Genomic DNA, 21,790 nt, shown 5'->3' on the forward strand with positions numbered 1-21,790 from the left:
GATCAAGCTATCGTCATTAAGAAGACTTGTACAATCATACCTGATCTTCACCATGTAAAACTTCAGAAGAATATATAGGATTTTTTTTATACTTCGTGTTTTTACTACAAGACCTCCTCACCATGAGTTTAACACATCGTCGTCATAAACAAGAAGATAATCCCGACTTCGTAAGTGATCTACAAACCCCAAGACACTCCATTGAAGATGGAAGTGCAATACCAACCGACTTAGCGTAAGATTATTGCAAGTCTAACATAACCAACCGACTTAGCGTAAGATTATCGCAAGTCTAACATTACCTCATAGGGCGGGCCCTTATCATGAACAAGGGCAACCCCAGCCCTAAAAGGTGGTGGCAATGCCGTACCAGAAGTAACTCTACAACTTCTCTGAAGAAAACAAAAATCAGAATAATGAAGTATCATATAAGAACTCTTCAACGACGACGAAAAGCAAGAGATTCTTCAAGCAACTTAGTATCATCATTTAGTGAATAACTTCAAGAAACAAAACCGACGTGTCCTTTTCCTACGGCAACGCAAGCTTCGTCTCTCATTAGAATCATTCAAGAAAACATCGTTAGTGAGCGTTTCCGGCACTTCAAGAAACAAACCGAACGCGTCTGCAGCATCGGATCTTTCAAGGGCTCGAATCATCGAAACAACGCGCACGGGGGAAACTGAAGCCAAACCAGGTCATCCGCTAAATAGAGAAGGAGGACCAAGGCCACCGTGTCGTTATCGGAACACCGTGACTTCCCACAAAAGCAAGCTAAGTACAATTTTTTATTCATTTGGAGTAACTTTGAGTGTTTCCTTTGCAGGTCGAATTTCGTTATTCCTGTGGCTGAAGTTACGAGACATTCTTAATCTTACTTTTTTACAGAAATTATCTACATCATTGAGATTTCGCTACTGCGAGTTTTTTATCTTTGAGTGTCTGTTTCCAGAAGTTCTACTGAAATATCATAATCATATACTATGTTAATTTTATCATTTTGGGTGATTATTAATCCCTTACGTAACAAATCATATTAAACAGTGAATATGCGTTTACGCAGTGGATAGGGTCGTTAAGCACCGTAGTGATTAGAAAACACACACAAAAAAAAAAAAAAACAAGTGGAACACCCGTATAAATCTATATAAATTAGAGGTAACACTATTTCGGGTCATGACAATAAATGCTCCTTTGCAAAGTCCCGATCGCAGTTTTAGCCTTGAGTTTTTGATTATATAAAAATATCGAACCTCAATGACTCAACTTAACTTTAAAAATATGGCTGGATTGCAAGGAATAACATGTCCGTAAAAACTTTCATCAGGCTGAATGCGCTGACCAGGATCCCTCACTATTTCAAATTTTAGCAAAGAATGAAGTACAAACAGTTAATATTGAATGCAGTAGTGATAACTTGTCTTATTAGTAATCGCTCAGTTCCTAATAGTTTGTCATTCATTGCTTTATACGTAACCAGCAACCATAACCGCTAAAAACACACAATACGCTTGCCGATGGTAATAAAGAGAAAAACCTGGAATCCTAATTATTACAAAAAGAAATAGAAACAGTAGCCCGTTCAGAATCAAACAAGCAAACTCGGTGACTGTGTCACCTAGTCAAGCGGTCAAGGTCAGTAAAACTGCCGAAGTGTTCAAAGCATAGCAAATTCCACACAATAAGCGACTCTAGCGAGTGAGGAAAAGCGATGTTGGATCATACATCCCAAATCACTTTTTAATTTTTAAAAAATTAAAAAGGAATTTCCCTATGCATCACACACGACAGTATCAAGTAATCAGAGCAGGTTCTAGTAATTTTAATACATTAAGTATAATAAATACTGGTGGATTAAGCCCAACTGTACGCGCCGTAAAAATTAGAATATCTTGTTTTGTTTTATTCCTTTAGTACACGTAATATCCTGTATTTACGGACTCACTGTCTGTTGTTCGAACTTCCCTAATGAGAAAGTCCGGATAAGCGAGCACTTACAGATACCTCTATAGTTATAAAAAACATTGATCTGTATGTAGTGTAATTGTAAGATCCATCTAGGGGTATACAAAATATTATCTTACATCCTGCAAAAATAAGGCGTGTTTATCAAAGGAAAATCCTATAACCTTCAAACATATTAAAATCCGTTTGAACAAAAAGAGACAGTTAATCAAATAATAACTTATATAGAAGAACAAATCATTTGTCTCATAAATCGTAACATTGTTAACCAAATGACCCAACAGAATTCTCCCACAACCGCAGTCGCAGTTTGCACGCAAAATCTCGAGAATCATGCACCCTCGAATGTTTAGTGCGTGTAAAAGACTTTGCTGGGAAATGAAATTTTAATCCTTCCCGACACTCTGAATATAACGATTTCCGCGAACAAAGCCCTAGACACGGTTGACTAGCAGCAAGTTAAATCTAGTGATCCACAAACGTATACATATCGTGGATACGGAAGTTATAAATATCGCATTTTTTATTGTTGCTAATTTTTAATCCCGCCCAACCAGTCGTAGATGAATCTCTCTGATAATCTATCTAAAGTAATATCCGTAAAGTCATTCAAGCAGAGGTGATTCAGCAGAAATTTTTTTTATCTTTTACCTGAATACCAGGAAGTTTCTCCACTGGCGAGTGATCTCTGGAAAAAACGGATGTAATTTAACACAAAACACGGTCTAAGGACAAACATAAAGCTATTTACGTACCTTCGTATAGATTCTCAATGAAATTTCAAAATCGAGATAAATGACGAAGTTGAAAAATGTTAGTAATAGGAGTCATTAGGAAATCAAATAAGCCCATATAATTTTTCCCTCAAATGTCATGCCATACAAAGAGCGGACCTTGGTGTATCTGCGTAGATTCTGTCGCTTAAACAAGGAAACGACTCCCGATAGTTTCCCAGTTGCGATGTACCGACGACATCTTATCTCTGTTAGGTTAGAATAAATTTTTTTTTCACCAACTTGGACTTACTTAAAAGCTTTTACCAGATACCATTACCTAAGTGATTGTACCTCATACACCGTTTTCAGCACACTCAGGGGACATTATCAATTTTTACGTATGCCTCCGGCTTACGTTGCGCCCCAATTACAATATAGTGTTTGGAGACTTTTAGGGGATACCCTACATGCTTATATGGATGATCTTGTAATCTTTTCTAATACCTTAGAAGTACATTCACACAAACTAGAGCTAGTGCTACAGAGACAAAGACAAATAATCTCAGAGTAAAATATCTAAATGTGAGTTTTTAAAAAACCGAACATGTTTATCTAGGTTTTATGTGTCTAGTCAAGGTTTTAAAGTAGTCCATGGTAAGGTGTCGGCTATTCATAACTTTACGGTACCTATTAACGTAAAAGGGGGATACAGCACTTGGCGCTGTAGTGGGTATTACAATCGTATGTAAATATGTAACTCTTCAATCATGACAGCTCCTTTAACAGATCTTACGAAGAAGAGCGTAGATTTATTATGGTCTAAAAAGCATCAAAACAGGCGTTCGATATCCTAAAAGCGGAAGAATGCAGCTCACCTAACTTAAAATCCCTGATTTAATAAGGAATTTTTTTTATTGCAACAGACGCCTCAGACCAAGGGGTAAGAGGAGTACTACTTCAGTAATATGATAAACAGTTCTTTCCTATAGCTTTTTATTCACGTAAACTAAAGCCCTCTGAAAGTAAATATGCAGTATAGGCAAGGAAGGGCTAGGTATCTTTTAACACTAGTACATTTTAAGTTCATAATCTATGGCTATCCTGATAAAGTCCTTACTGAACATGAGTCCTTTACCGAGTTTTTCAAAGGCTTTAATCACAGTCCAAAAGGAACTCGGTGACAAATGATCATTCAGGTCTTTGGAGCCAAGATAAGATATCTACCTGGGAAAGCAAATATCATAGCTGACGCATTATCCCGCAATCCCGCACCATACAGCAAAGAACCATTAATTGGACTAAAAGATATAGAAACATCCGTGCCTATTGTTAAAACCGTATCTAAACAAGAAAATTCCTTAACCCAAGAGATCGCGAGCATTGAATATCTGGGTTGGAGCGCAGAACTGTTACAAACTGAACAAAGCAAGAGTCCAACAGACATAACCAAAACAATAAACACTTCGAACGGAAACAGAGTCAGCAAGCAATTAAGCAAACAATAAACAACTTGGACGGAAACAGGGTCAGCGGCTAAGCAAACAATAAACACTTCGAGCAGAAACCCCTAAAGCAAAAGTATATTTAAAGTATGTGTATCAGAATAATGTAATCAAATGTAATATTATATGTAGGTCCGTGACGAGGAAAACCCGAAGAACACAGCAGATGACTACGACCGGTAGTAGTAATAATCTCTTTTCATACCAATCGTCATAACTGGTTGCATTCCGTCATCCAGGGTTCCCTACTATGTCACAGAAAGCCAAATCACTGTTTTACTGGCCTACGATGCTTACAGATATAAAAAGCACATAACTAATTGTAACACGAGTCATGGAGCAAGGGATACACTAAGACACCTGTCAGTTTAAGAGCCTATCCTGTGCCAAATCAATCCTTGAAAGAATATACGTAGAATTATTAAACAGAAATTACGAGTCTGACGAGAGGAATGAACACTTCTTAGTGTTAATAGTTCCTTGACACGTTATATAGAATTAATAGCACTAAAAACAAAACACCGCAATTGAGCGTTAGGAATATTTTATGAGTGCTAAATCAGTAAACATGGAATTCAACACATGATAATCTGACTCGGGTGGTGTAAATCAATAATCTTCTTAACTCGTGATGCAATTCCTTTTCCATTAAGAAAACCAATAATAATATTTTTTTATCACCCCAAGGTCAATCGTTTGGCTAGAATAACGGGATAATTAAATAGGAAAGTGTCCAATGTCCTTACGAAGTTAATTTAAATCCGTGCATATTGGTATCCGAAACTGGATTTATAGCGGTTCTCCGCGGTTTTAAATACCTTTATCACTTTATAATTTCTTATCTATTAGTAATTGATGCCGCAAAGTAGCCCTTTATACGGTTAAACGCCCGCTAGAAACCCACTTTTCCACATAATTTCAAGCCAACCCAATTTAATGTTTATCTAAATGATATATAAAAAAAAAATATAAAATAAATAAAAAAATAAAAAAAAAAAATAAAATAAAATATGGATACAGTGGAGTCAAATAATAAAACACTTCCCGTAACGAAGTCGAAGGGTTAACAAATTATAATAAAAAGGAATCACGATAAAATCAAATAAGCAAAACGTTAACCAAATCAAGGTTAATTAAAATACCAAATATATATGCTTTAAAGATTTGAACTCAAAACTTAACGCTTTAGTAATGACAAATAAGCTAAAAGTTACAAACACCATATTCAAACCTACTGGAACATACTTGTCCGGTTCCCGGTGGGATTTTATATTCGTAGGTCAAAAAATAAAAATAAATCAAATACAAATAAAAAATAAATAAATTAAACCAAATAAATACAAACAAAATAAAAGAAGAGAATTTTAAAGTCAGGCAAGTCTAGAAGTGGAAAAATGTTATCTATGGAATAATCCCCTATATTGAATTCTTATTACCAGGGCTAATCAAATACTATACTAGAATTTGTATGGAAACCTTTTTCATTAGTTTTCCAATAAGGAATTATTTAATTTAACATAATCATGCGCAGTTTTTCCAACATGAAACTAATATATTGTTCAATTTTCGGTACTGTTTTTTTTTTTCAGACATTCTTTCTCAATGCTGGGTCGGAGTATTAAAAAAAACAAAAAATTTTATCCTAAAGTAGTATTTATTACAGCAAGATAAACGTAATCTCTTTAGCTGGCTGAGGACAATTCCTCCTGCCAAGTGTACGACGTCATTCATTGCCCGTATCAGCATTTGTTTCCTTTTAACCTCAACTAATCTGCTTACAACAGGCCTTCATCTGTGTGTCGTCTTCTGCTTGCGAAGCAAGATTGACTGGAGACAAAGGAATGATTAGCCCGAACTTTCTCATGGGCAAGGCAGATCGTGTCTTTTATCCGTATGCGCAATGGCAACTTTAGAAGGAGGTTGCAATCATTTTAACATTAATAACAAAATAAGCAAATAAGAATTTCTTTAAAAACAAAACAAAATGGAATTAATTTTTTTCTGAAACCTCACTGAGACATTTAGAAGTATCAAGATTATGTGTATTGAAATACTTACTTGCAACATTAGTCTTTATTACAATCCCAAGTAAACTCACCATTTCATGGGAAAATGTCACATTTTTTGGAAAAAAAAAAAAACCCAAACCAATTTATATTAAGGACAAATTAGATAACATAGTGGTTTTTTTCGTTGCATCTCCTACCTAATTAATAAAAGTTTTTAAAATTAACCTCCAATAGGATGGCGCGCGCGAGAAAAATTGAATTAATTGAAAACTTTTGTTGGGGCAGGGCCAATAGGATCAGATTTTTATTCACAAACTTAATTTCAGTTAGCCATAAAAGAAATACCAGAATCAAATTTGATTAATTTAATTCTTCTTTTGACTTCTTGATGTTGCCTGGCAATCTTTTACAAATTAGCTCCCGTTTTCCAAACTTCTTTTGTCTTAGTAACTTACTACCAGTAATTATCGAATTTTCTTTGAGATTTTTCGTAATGATATTCTATTTATTATTTCTTTATTTTTTAATTAATTTGGAATATTTTTTACAAGTCATGCATATGACCTGGATAGCAGGTTTTCACTCATTGTTTTAATGCCCATGGAATTAAAAAACGTTTGTACAGCGGACTCTTTTGAATTCCAAAATATCAGCGAATTCATGTTGGGTTTAAGTCTTGGTCTAAATGGACTTCTCTTCCTCCCCTCCCCTCCCCTGTTATTTGGATGTTCGTCTGAATTTACTTTGGCACCTTGTCTGACAAGTAAATAATCTCACCTTGCAGGCTGATTAATGGAACCCTGAGGTTACAGTAATCCCCTGCAGCTAACGAGAGTTTCACATTGCAACTATTCAAAAAAATCGTTCGTCGCTTGCGGACGACGGCAGAAGTCGAAAGTTAAGCAAAACCGCCTACAATGTGAAAGGAAATAAGCACCATCATGGGACTTCTTCCGAACCGACACCGTTATCCCGTCGATTAAATCTTCGATTTTAATCGCGGAACGCTCCTGGCGGCTGTGGAAATCGACTACAAAAGGAACATTACTTCCGACAATTACGACCCGAAGGATATTCAACTCTACTTGCTGGCGAAGGACTCGTGCGCGGGATGATTTATTCATCGCGAACGTAATCGTGTAGGCTTAGGATGCCAGAAGAAATAAGTATGAGCCGCAATATAGAATGTTGGACCCGCCCAGGCAAATTTTCCCCTTGTTTTAAACCATTGAAAAAAGGCCGTTTCAATTTGGGCTATAGGTGGTTTGGTCTGGAAACTGTGTAAATGGACGAAAAGTTGTTCGTACGCTAGTTAAATGTGAAGTAGCATTAACCCTCGGTCATGTATCCTATATATAATAAGTGATCATGTGATCATAATATAACAAAATGATCATTAAATAACAGGAGAACGAAATATTATCTTTCGGTGTACCGCAATAAGGGAATCTATATATATTAAATGAATCATAAAATAAACAGAATTGAAATAAATATTTTTTGCGTGTACGCCACTAGGAATTATATATTAAATGATCATAAATTAACAGAATCGAAATAATATCTTTGCACAGGTACGCCAATTAGGAATCTATTTTAAAGTGCACATATATTAATCATAATTATATGAAATTCCATTATACATTATGATAAAAATTAAAATTCTGGTAGCCTATAATCAATCTGTTATCCTTTTATCTTACCAATATCTGCAGTTATATATGAGTTAGTATTTTATGGATTAATGAATCAGATATTAACATTTAGCCATAAAAATCAACGAATCAATCAGCATAAACATTAATAATGTTATCAATTCATATATTTGAAATTTTTTTTATCAGGTTAAAATAATTGTAATTTTTTATCATGTTAATCTTCATTCTATGCAATTGTCAGAGTTACATTAGTATTTTCATGTAAGCATAATGTAATATTAATGAGATGAAGTGAAAAACTGTATCATTATATATCACGTGATCACTATTATTTACCAATATCATGTTTTATATTTATTACTTGAATCAATTCATGTACACCATGAATTATTTTTATTTACTCATATATATATATATATATATTCACATAGTGTCTGTATCACACTCCTATAAGTCAAATGCAAGTCAAGTTTGAGTAATATTCAGTGGTTGGTTTTGGTAGCTGACCGAGCTAATGTAAGTGTTTACATAATAAAAATATGGAATGTTAGTCCATATATATAAAAGACTAAAACTAAAGAGGTTAACCAGATTGCTTGCAGGAATGTGATCGACTAGAGACGCTAAAGATGAGTATACCCTAAAGTATGTGGTCATTCATTTGTTTTGAAACAGTCCAAGCTCCTGCTTGAGACAACTACGCGACCTATAAATTCAAACGGCCTACGTGATCTGTAGCGTGTCTCATTTGATTGTGTGTTCGTATGTAACTATGTCATCAGATAGTATGTTCATATGTTCGAGCTACTATCTGCTTCCTTCATAACTTGTAACAGAGATGTAGAGAGAACAGAGTTAGCTATTGTCATTAGAAGACCTGTATCTCTTTACCTAAGCTTTATCATGTAGAGAGAACAGAAGTAGCCATCATCATTGGCAGAAGCGATCAAGCTATCGTCATTAGAAGACTTGTACAATCATACCTGATCTTCACCATGTAAAACTTCAGAAGAATATATATATTTTTATACTTCGTGTTTTCTACAAGAACCTCCTCACCATGAGTTTAACACATCGTCGTCATAAACAAGAAGATAATCCCGACTTCGTAAGTGATCTGCAAACCCCAAGACACTCCACTGAAGATGGAGGAAGTGCAATACCAACCGAACTTAGTCGTAAGATTATCGCAAGGTCTACAAATAACCGAACCGACTTAGCGTAAGAATTGAGTCGCAAGTCTAACATTACCTCATAGGGCGCCTTATCATACAAGGCAACAGCCCTAAAATATATATATATATATATATATATATATATATATATATATATATATATATATATATATATATATATATATATGTAATGGGGAGATTCCCTCATTATTCATTTGGTAAGCGTGTAGCTCGAACGTCAGGCAAACTAATACACACAGCCTCTCTCTCTCTCTCTCTCTCTCTCTAGCACCGACACCTCTCTCTCTCTCTCTCCACCTCTTTCTCTCCACTCTAACAGGTAATGAAAATGAGAGAGTTGCATTATAAAATAAACATTTATTAACAATGAATAAATAATGAATCAATTCTATTAAAACCCCAACAGTAAAATGTCTGACTGTATGCAGTCACCAAAAAGTCTACATCCATCTGGGACTCCCTGTCCCCCTCATTGCCAGAACCGTCTGTTTCAAAGACACAGAACACATCCCGGTAAGTACACACACAAGTTTAACAATCAGAGATTAAAGATTGGATATTAACACAAGAATGTCAAATAGGTAACAAGCCGCTCTTTGGCTAAAGTAATTCAACTCACCCATGCAACCGGACACTTAAAGCACACTTAATAAAAAACTCCCGGTGAGCGCCGTCATCTTGCCTTTCTCTCAAAGACGCCTCTATCAAAATCCCCCCATAGACTTGCGTATGATAGATTATCAATAGGAGAGGCGCACACGCACATACGAACACACAGTTCGTTAGCGCCTCACTCTTACTGGCCGCAACCAGTTTCACAAAGGCACTTTGAGAAGAGTTCATGAACTCAGTACATTGACTTGTCTAACTAAGCAGTTTTATCTCATGCCACCCATAGAAACTCATTGTCAGTTTCTCAGGTCGTCGCCTCTCCACTGTTCTTCACATTTCATAGGACACATTGGCAATATATTACGTGATATTGCTTTATCTTCATTAAGCTCAAAGAAACTTGCCTTGATTATGTCAAAATCAAATTCGTCCAACTTTGATTATGAGAAAAAGAAATTTATTTTGTTTCTATCATGTTAGGAAGAGATTTGGTATAACTTGATCACCTTAGACAGGATAATTGTCTTGCCTCATTAAGTTACAAGGAAATTTGTCCTGTTGTGATCAAGTTAGAGGGAAATTCGTTATGCCTTATCGTTTCGATACGAAAATTGTGATGTCTCATCATATTTAAGGGGAATTAAGTCTGTTATCTTTCCCTGAACATTAAGAGAAAAAAAAGCTGTCCATGCCTGATGATGTTAAAAGAACTACCACACTGAGAAACAATTTGTATTACTTTGATGTGACTGGTTTATGATTTCACATAAAGAATCAGGTATATTTCTGTGATACTGCACACAGATAATGGATGCCTTTTCGATGGTTAATGTCTGCTAGACTGTCATTGTTCTCAAAAACATGACACTAAATCAAATGCTATCCTACCCTATGCATCATTCACGAAAGCAGTAGAGAAAACTAGTCATGTTGTTGCTGTTTTTGATTTTGGTCCTACACCAAGTTTGCATTTCGTCCTGCGTTCATACACTTTTAAGATCATTGTGGTCAGTTTTGTTATTATTGTTGTAATCATTATGATTAAAAGTTTGCAATCATTCAGGTAGAACAATTTTAAAATGTCATTATCCTGCAAGCAAGCGTGGATTTTTATCACCTAGGCCTATACACGGTGAATGAGTAATATAAAGCTAGATATCGAATTTATGGAATTCACCATACCTTGGGGAGAACTTACACTCACAGAGAATTACAGTTAAGTGCTTGGGGCATAATAAGATTCAGGCCCTTGACTTTAAAAACGATAGATCGTTGACTTTAACCAGTCGGCCAACAAGAGAGAGGTAAGCTGACACCAACTCTGCTGTACAACATATACCTGTCGAATTCACGTTCCATACTGAGGTACGATAACAGCAATAGATTAAACATAAAATATAATAATAATAATAATAATAATAATAATAATAAATAATAATAATTAATAATAATAAAAACATCATCAACTAAGCTGAGAAGGGAATAATGGAACATTGGTACTAGTAGATTAACATCAACCTGCATTTGATATCTAGGCCAGTCCCTTACGACGCTCCTGATTGGCTGTTGATAAGCCAATCACAGTGCTGGAAACTCTCCTGAAGGATACTTTTGAAAGACGTATCCCTCAGAACAGGTGGAACATAGATCCTATCCATGTGAACTCTCGAGAGAGAGACAGAATTTCCAGCCCTGTGATTGGCTTATCAACAGTCAATCAGAAGCGCCGTAAGGGACTGGCCTAAACATCAAATGCACGGTTGATGTGAATCTACTATAGGCGTCATGATATCAGAGCACCTCAATGGCATAATGATGTTGACAACCTGCAAAGGGTTTATAGTAAACGTTCCCTTTAGGTACGGCATTTGAAATAAAACAGGAGGATCTGGATGAATTGATTGCATGGGTATTATTATCAGAGAATGGTCTAAATCATAATTGTTGCTACTGGGAGAAATCATCCATAATTTCCAAAATATTGTCCAACCCTAACGGATAAAGATATCCGGAAAGATGATGACATCCAGCAAAGGAGAAAGTCGTATGCCAAGAATATATATATATATATATATATATATATATATATATATATATACATATATATTATATAACATATACATATAATGTAAGTATGTAAAACATATACATATAATGTAAGTATATAAACATATTTGTATGCACACACAATTATATATATATATATACAGGCGGTCCCCGGGTCACGACGGTTCCGGCTTACGACGTTCCGAGGTTACGACGCTTTTTCTTAAATATTCAATGGAAAAATCCGTCCTGGGTTACGACGCTTGTTCCGAGGTTTATGACGCTGACGCTTCCGACGCTCCGAGTTAACGACGCTTTTAAAAAACGCATACTATGATAAAAATCCTTTATAGTTTAGCACAGTATATTAATAAAAATAAGTTTCTGGTTAGATTATAACAAAAGTTTTGAGGTTATGATGATTTTCGACACTTTTTATGTCGTATTTTTCTATGTTTTTTAGTGACGCCTCATATGCGGAACTAGTTTCGAGCGAATGAATACATTACTAGCTTGCGGTGCGCAAAGTTTACATATACAGTCCAAAAGCGCAAATAATGAAAAAATCATTGCTTGTTTCCAGTAATAATAACAAAACGAAGTTTCTGGTTAGATTACAACGCAATTCCAAGTATCCAAAGAGAGACATTATCCAGTAATTTGATCAGAGAGAGAGAGAGAGAGAAGAGATGGAGAGAGAGAGAGATGAGAGGAGAGAGAGGCGTCTTCCGACGCTCCCGAGTTAAGGACAGAGAAGTCGTTTTCGTTAACGGAGAAGGTTCGTTAAACGGCCTCTGACTCATGACCAGTTAAAATGTTTTGTTGATACTAATAATATAAGCCTATTTAAAGATACGTTTAACTTTAATTAGCCTATATGATACGTAAATAGTAATCAACTATTCTTGAAGCCCTCAAGATTTGGCAAAATCGAAGTATCCAAGAGAGACATTATCCAGTACATAATTTGATCAGAGAGAGAGAGAGAGAGAGAGAGAGGAGAGAGAGAGAGAGAGAGAGAGAGAGAGAGACGTCTTGGCAACAATGGTCTCGGGGATTGACGTAATGTTTATTTTCTGAACAGATAGGACAGAGAAGTGTTCGTTTCATTAAACAGCCTCTGACTCATGCCAGGAAATGTTTTGTTGATACTAATATATAAGCCTATTTAAAGATACGTTTACTTTAATTAGTCCCTATATGATACGTAAATAGTAATCAACTGTTCTTGGTAGCCCTCAAGATGTTGGCAAAATCACTCCAGGCTTGTACATAAAACTTCAAGAATGTAGTGTCACCAGAGGATTACAATAGTTTTTACCTTCAAGAACCAGCATTTTATTTTTTTTGATGAAAATAACTCCAAGGTTGTACATTAAAACTTACAGGAAACAAAGAGAGACATTATCCAGTACATAATTTGATCAGAGAGAGGAGAGAGAGAGAGAGAGAGAGAGAGACGTCTTGGCAACAATGGTCTCGGGGATTGACGTAACGTTTATTTTCTGAACAGATAGGACAGAGAACGTGGTTCGTTTCATTAAACAGCCATCTGACTCATGCCAGGAAATGTTTTGTTGATACTAATATATAAGCCTATTTAAAGATACGTTTACTTTAATTAGTCTATATGATACATAAATAGTATTCAACTGTTCTTGTAGCCCTCAAGATTTGGCAAAATCACTCCAGGTTGTACATAAACTTCAAGAATGTAGTGTCACCAGAGATTACAATAGTTTTTTTACCTTCAGAACCAGCATTTTTTTTATGAAAATAACTCCAGGTTTATACATAAAACTACAGGAAACAACATGATGTGTAACCAAAAGGATTACAAGTAAGGTTTTTATAACTTTTTATTAGTTTAAGACATATTTCCAAACGTCGTTCCGGCTTACGACGATTTTCGGGTTACGACGCGTCTCAAGAACGGAACCCCCGTCGTAACCCGGGGACTGCCTGTATACTATATATATATATATATATATATATATATATAGATATATATATATATATATCTATATATAATATATATATATAATACTATAACATAATATAGAATATATATAAATATATATAGATATATGTATATGTATATATAAAGGTTTTTGCCACTCAGTTGTGCCTGAGTAAAGGGTCGCACTAGACCGAAAGTGCTTGGCTATATCTTTTTATTTTTCCTTTGTAGCAAAATCCTTTATTTATAAATGACATCACGTTTCATATACTTCGTGATCAAGTTATTCATATATATTGTGACGAAGTGCCAAGTATCTGGTTACTACACTTACAATTCATTAATTGATACCTCACAAAAGCCAGACACCTGAACTTTCATCACAGGTATTAAACGACTGAATACTCTAAAGGCAACAGTGATCCTTTAACAACTTACCAGTATTGCAGAAAATCAGACTAAGTTCATCAAAACAGGTGTGAGGTAATCTTGTAAGTAATTAAATTAATCAAAGGGCATCACTCCATCAACAACTTTAAAAGTCTAAGTATTTCCCTGATTTCAGAAGTCTAAGTACTTTCCTGGTTCTAAGTCACTTCAAGTTAATTGAAGGAAAACAGATCAATTACCACTCTATGTTTCTACCTAACATAAATATAATCAAATGCAAATATACTGGTTAGAAATGAAAACACTTATAAAAATTTTAAATACAAAAATTTATTATTAAACTAAAAATTTATAAGTGAAATTCACAATATCAGGGAAAATTACTGTTACTTGAAAACAAAGTAAAGTTTAATTAATTCTTGAGTCAATTAAGTAAAATTAAATCAAAATTAATTTGTCACAAAATTCAAGAAAATTAATTCAATCAAAATTCAAAAGTGATATGCAATAATTGAAATTTGGAAATTAATTCACAAGTGCTAAACAACAATAAAACTTGAAAAGAATTCTAAGTAAATGCAAATTAATTCACAAGTGTTAAATTTAATTAAATGTGCAATGATTAAGCAATGAAAATAACTAAGTCAATTAAATTGTGAATGCAAATGAAAATACAGAAAAAATGTGGAAAATACCAAAATTTAAAAAAAGTATTAATCACACAGAATATAAAATAAAAAGGCACACTTCAATAAGAAAATGGACAAATGCACAAAACATAAAAATCACTTCCACAAAACACAAAAATTTGCAATTTGTAAAAGTGTAAATCTTTTCACTCAAAACATTGTAACCATCAGTTTTTACCAAACCTTCATAACCATCTGTTATTAGTTATTAGTTGTTACCTAACCACTGTTCCTATCAGTTATTAGTTGCAACTAATAAAAATATAACACACTTTACCTTTTTGATATACCAATTTCTTTCTTTCTTGCTGCAGCTAGTTTCACACTTTCACAAAACCAGGCGCCGTTACAGCAACAATGTTTGTTCCGATTCCACAAAAAACACTAAATAATACCAAATAAACTCTACAAAATATCAAATCTGAAATTTACAAATTACGAGTGACCATTCAATAAGTACGAAATCGTTACGTTATTTTAAAATCAAAAGTGCTATGCGATGGAGAGAGAGAGAGAGAGAGAGAGAGAGAGAGAGAGAGAGAGAGAGAGAGAGATGTGATCGCTTTGAGAATCTACGCCCGAATGAAAAACTTCTCCCTTACGGAAGTTGACTGGAGATGACACAAAACGTTTTGGGCAATAATGTTTCCAAAAGCTTTGAAATCTTACGCAACTTTACGGACAAAATGTATAATCTGCACGTGGCTTTGACAAAGACATACGCGTATGAGACCAGTCTGTTCAAAAAAGACACGTACTTGACTCAATCGACCGAAGCAGAAGTTCCCTTATCATACGTGATGACAAAATCCCAAAACACAATGAAGACTCAAGCTTGCTTATCAAACGTGTTGACAGATTTTGAAAAACAACTCTAACTTTGAACAGACAAAGATATTCTCTCTCTTTCTACATTCTACCTTATATATATATATATTCTTTTTATAAATTATGTTATGCAAAATCTGAACACACATTTAAAAAATCCTATCTCTAAGCTATCTAGGAATCTGAGAAAATGTTGCAAAATTCTTATACACAATATTTTATACAGTCAAAGAGGGGATATATGCATTTTGAAATTAGCAATATATAATATACCTCCCCCCCAGAAGATTTTTTATCACGGTGTTGAATCCAATGATTCCCAACGAGATAAATAATCTGCAACTACATTGTTTTTGCCACTAATGTGCTGCACTCTTACGTTATACTGTTGCAGGCACAAAGACCACCTGGTCAGTCTTTGATTATGATTTTTCATTCTCTGGATAAATGATAGTGGATTGTGATCAGAAAACACTAAAATTTCTTCATTCCTAGGTCTATTCACATACACTTCAAATTTTTTCAATGCGGTGATTAAGGCAAAAGTTTCCTTCTCGATTGTCGAGTATACTTTCTGATGTTTTTTCAGTTTTGTAGACATGAAGCACACAGGATGGTAGATATTATTTTCATCTTCTTGAAGTAGAACAGCTCCAATGCCACAGTCTGACGCATCAACTTGTATCACAAATTTCTTGTCGAAGTCTGGAGCTTGAAGTACTGGTCTTGAAGTTAAAATGGCTTTTACCTTCTCAAAGGATTCTTGACACTTTGGAGTCCAAACAAACTTAGCTTTGGGACTAGTTAAGTCTGTCAAGGGAGCTACTACAGCTGAGAAATTTGGGCAGAAACGACGATAGAATCCAGCCATGCCTAAAAATCTCTGTAGCTGTTTCCTGGTAGTAGGTGGGGTAGCCTTATGGATACCTTCTACATTAGCATTTACTGGAGCAAGAAGGCCTTTCCCAACTTCAAACCCAAGATACTGCACAGTTGCTTTTCCAAACTCACTCTTCTCTAGGTTGACTGTTAATCCTGCTTCTTGTAGTTTCTTGAAAACTTTCCTCAGAATCTTCAGATGTTCTTCCCATGTTGTAGAGTAAATCACGATGTCATCTAGGTATACACCTACTCCTTCTATCGATCCTAGCAGTTGATCCATCACACGTTGAAATGTTGCCGGTGCATTCATCAGACCAAACGGTAGAACAGTATATTGATACAGTCCAAATGGAGTAATAAAAGATGACAGCAACTTGGCATTCTCATTTAAGGGAATTTGATAATATCCTTTCAACAAGTATATCTTGGAAACAAACTTGGCTTGCCCAATATTATCAAGTAACTGATCTATAAGAGGCAAAGGATAATTATCAGCCACACTGATAGAATTCAGTTTCCTATAATCAGTGCACATCCTAAATGAACCATCTGGTCTCTTCACTAACACACATGGAGAACTGAAGTGACTTGAACTGGATTCTGCTAATCCATGTTGCAGCAAATACTCAACTTCCTTCTTCAAAACATCTCGATGATAAGATGATAAGCGATAGGCTCTTTGCTTGAAAGGTCTTCCATCTTCTTGAATCTTGATTTCATGCTTGGTCAGATCAGTACGCCTAGGCACATCTGAAAAAATTTCTGGAAAACTTCTAATTACTTCACTTAAGTCTTCACCTTGTTCAACACTCAGATGTTTCAGTTTATCCTCCAAATTTTCCAAAATTGAAGAATTATTCATCTTGCTTGCAGCTCCCAATTCGTAGCCATCATCGTCTTCTGTAGATAAAGTTGTTGTTAGGGTTACTGACACAGCTTCAGCTTTAGTTTCTGAGAAATAAGGTTTCAAGAGGTTCACATGTATCTTCCTTTGTCTTCTCCTTCTTTCTGGTGTTTCAATCACATACGTTCTATCACTTAATTTCTGAATTATCTTATAAGGACCTAGAAATTTATTAGTGAGGGGAAATCTCTTGACAGGTAAGAACACTAACACTTGTTGACCAACACTAAAACTTCTTAGCTTAGTCTTAGCATCAAATCTCCTTTTCATTTTCTCTTGACTCACTATCAAGTTTTCTAAATAGAATTTTCTAATCTCTTTCAACCTTTTCCTTAAGTTCTTCACATACTCTCCTTGGCTTTCCTCTTGATTTCCTTCCCAATTTTCTGCAAGAATCTTCAACGGTCCTCTAACTTCTCTTCCAAAAATCCCATACTTTCTTGATAAGCACTCCTAACTTCAAACAACATTAATGGTAAACCAACAACCCATTCTCTTCCTGACTCAGAACAATACTTTGTCAGCATACTTTTCAATGTTTGGTGGAACCTTTCCAAGGCACCTTGAGTTTCTGGATGATAAGCAGTGGATAACTGTTGTTTCACTCCTAACAAATTCATCACATCCTGGAATAACTTTGAAGTAAAGTTTGTTCCTCTGTCACTTTGTACTACCTCTGGTATACCAAACTTTGAGAAAAACTCCACAAGTTTTTCAGCAACTATCTTGGCAGATATGTCTCTAACAGGGATTGCTTCTGGATATCTTCTCACAGGACACATTAATGTTAACAAATACTCATTTCCCTTCTTTGTTTTCGGCAGCGGTCCAACCATATCTATAATCCCTTTGCTAAAGGGTTCTCCTCTAACTTCTATAGGTTGTAGGGGGGCTTTCTTGATGGTTTCATTCGGTTTTCCAGCTGTCTAGCAGGTATGACACTCATGACAAAATCTGCTAACATCTCTGTGAAGTCCAGGCCAGAAAAAATATTTCATGATCTTCTCCACAGTCTTCCTGATTCCCCTATGTCCAGACTCATGAGCTACTGCAACCACTTCCTTTCTCAACGGATATGGAATCAAAATTTGATGATATTCGCCCCATACAGCATCTCCTGGTATATCTGTAGGTCTATACTTCCTCATCTATACTTCCTCATCAGCAAACCTTCCTTCAGATAATAACAGGTAGGAGTCTGTTGCATCTCTTCTCGATCAACAACTCTGAAGAACAAATCAGTTAACAATGCATCCTTCTTCTGCAAGTCCATTAGCTTCTCTCTTGTCACTTGACCAACTTCAAGGGTTGAATTCTCAATATCTGCTAACTCAGCTACTGTAGTTTCACTACTGTCTTCAGTAACATGTTGACTACTCGGAGTCTCTTCAGGAACATCAGGTTCTTCTTCTTCATCGTCGTCGTCTTCTTCATCTTCTTGGGAAATCTCTTCTTGGTCAGCACTATGGGAAACTTCACTTCCCTGGAACAATTCTTCTAAGCACAAAGATCCTTCACTTGATCCTTCTTGGGTGTGTAAATCCTCAGTTTCTTCACTTGCAGTCGTAGTCTTCTTCATACTTCTGGTAGTTACACAACTAGGAAACAGGTGGGGGTTATTCTTCTCCAACTCTACTGTAGGACTAATCCTCAATGGTTTGTCTGTCACTACAGGACAAGGAATAAATGGCACAGCACCAACTTCATTCCCCAACAGAACATGTACACCTTCCACAGCCAGTGAGTCCTTTGCAGCAAAATCAACATTCCCTGTCACCAATTCACATGGCAGGTGTAAGCGGCATATAGAAGTTACTTCCTCTCCTCCTATACCCTTCAAAATAACTGAATCTCCTGTGAGACTTTTCAACTGAGGGTGAAAACCACATACTACCACACTATGGTTACTCCCTGTATCGCGAAATATCTTGACTGGTACCTGCATACTTCCTCCTTGAGTTGACAGCAAACCCTCATAGATATATGGCTTAAAAGCCTCCACATTGCTAAGCCACTCACTGCTTGAGGTTACATTTCCACTGGTTGCTAAACATTCAGCTTGTTTAGTTTCATTCTTCTCTGGAGTCTGATTCTTTCCCACACTGCTCTTCGTAGATTGTTTCACCTGGTCACCTTTCACTACTTGACCAACTGGCTTTGACTGCTGTTGATTCCGATAACACTCTTGACTGTAGTGTCCTACTCTTCCACACTTGAAACAGACAACATTAGGTTTCTGTAACTGTCTTGAAAAACTGGATGAGGATTTCACATTAGCTTGCTGAGTTGTATTACCTTGTTTACTCTTGGTAGTATCACTTGTAGGTTTCCCATTAAATTTGTTCCTATTATTTGGATAAGACTTAAAACCTGGGCGTTGTTGACTCTGGTACTTGACATTGTAATTACGTTTACTAATTATATTGTAATCTTCACTCAGTGTAGCAGCTTTGTCAAGTTTCTTCACCCCTCTCTCTCTCAAATAGGCTCTTATATGTTCAGGAATTCCCTTAAGATACTGTTCAAGAACAAGTAACTCTTCTAACTCATCAAAAGTTTTAACTTTAGCAGCTTCTAAGCAATTGAAACACCTTCTCACTTTGTACGCATAATCTAAGAATGTTCCCTTCTCCTCTTTTCTTAAATTTCTGAATCTTTCATTGTAGTACTCTGGGGTCATCTGGTAAACTTGTAGCACACTGTGTTTAAGTACCTTGTAGTCTTTACACTGATCAGCTGTTAAGGCTAGATAAGCACTTCTCCCTTTACCAATAAAGACACTTTGTAGCAAAACTGACCATTTATCTTCTGGCCATCCCATACCTGAAGCCACTTTTTCAAAGTGATCAAAAAACTCATCTGGAGCTTCTTCAGTAAACTTAGGGATTAACTTCTGTACTCTTACTACATCAAATACAGGGTCTTGATTACCTTGGTTAGGGTTAGATGGTGTTACAGGTAATGTGGATCTAGCTCTTATCAATTCCATTTCCCTTTCATGTCTTGCGATTTCTCTTTCCTCTTTTATCCTTTCTCTTTCCTTTTCTGCTGCTTTTTCTTCTTCTCCTCTTTCTCTTCTTTCTTGTTTTCCCCGGTCTATTCTTTCTCTTTCAGCTTGCATTCTCTCTCTTTCAGCAAGCATTTTTTAGCTTAATCAAATTCTCTTCTGCTTCAAGGTGTCTAAGCTCTAACTCTGCATCACTTTTCTCTTTCTTTTCTGCTTGCTTATTTATGAGATCAGCACGTGCTACATTCAACAACTCTTGAGCCAATTCTAACTCATCTTCATCGGTTATTCTACCAGTTTATCAATGATTCCATAGCAATACATCTTATGTGTGCCTTTACCATACTAGTAGACGCATAACCACCACATGCCACTGCTAAAGCGCTCCACTGTGCCTTAGTCAGAGTGGTTTCAGATAAAACTTGGATGGAAGGGGCTGCTAAAAATTCCTGAACCTTGAACTGAGCCATTTTCCTCTAAGTTATCAACTTACAATTCAATACAATAAATGCAAAACAAAACTATATGGTCACTCTCCTAACAAAATATATCCCAAACACCACCAGTATATACTAGAGTGATAATGAAATCTGCTTTCCCGGGTCTCTGGGCACCATTAAATTACTTGGGGGGAAAGTAGCCAAAGATCTGGTTACTACACATACCATTCATTAATTGATACCTCACAAAACCTAGACACCTGAACCCTCATCACAGGTATTAAACGACTGAATACTCTAAAGGCAACAGTGATCCCTTAATAACTTACCCGTATTGCAGAAAATCAGACTAAGTTCATCGAAACAGGTGTGAGGTAATCTTGTAAGTAATTAAATTAATCAAAGGGCATCACTCCATCAACAACTTTAAAAGTCTAAGTATTTCCCTGATTTCAGAAGTCTAAGTACTTTCCTGGTTCTAAGTCACTTCAAGTTATTTGAAGGAAAACAGATCAATTACCACTCTATGTTTCTACCTAACATAAATATAATCAAATGCAAATATACTGGTTAGAAATGAAAACACTATAAAAATTTTAAATACAAAAATCTAGGAATCTGAAAAAATTTTGCAAAATTCTTGTACACAATATTTTATACAGTCAAAGAGGGGATATATGCATTTTGAAAGTAGCAATATATAATATATATATATATATATTATATATATAATATTTTATATGGATATAAACATCATTATATATATATATATATATAGATATATAATAATATATTAAAAAAAAAACTAATAGACTATATTCAATAAAATGTAACTTAGGAACACAATTTCTAAAAATTTGCAAAGGGTAAAGAATCCCAAAAGATGATGGCATCCGACAAGGAAAACGATATTCTAAAAAGGTAAGATAAGGGAATTCGGCTGGTTTTTAAATTGTCTACAGGTCCACAAAAGGCCGTTTACCAAT

Source organism: Macrobrachium nipponense, chromosome 33 (assembly GCF_015104395.2).
Source record: "Macrobrachium nipponense isolate FS-2020 chromosome 33, ASM1510439v2, whole genome shotgun sequence".
In the NCBI taxonomy this organism is placed as follows: domain Eukaryota; kingdom Metazoa; phylum Arthropoda; class Malacostraca; order Decapoda; family Palaemonidae; genus Macrobrachium; species Macrobrachium nipponense.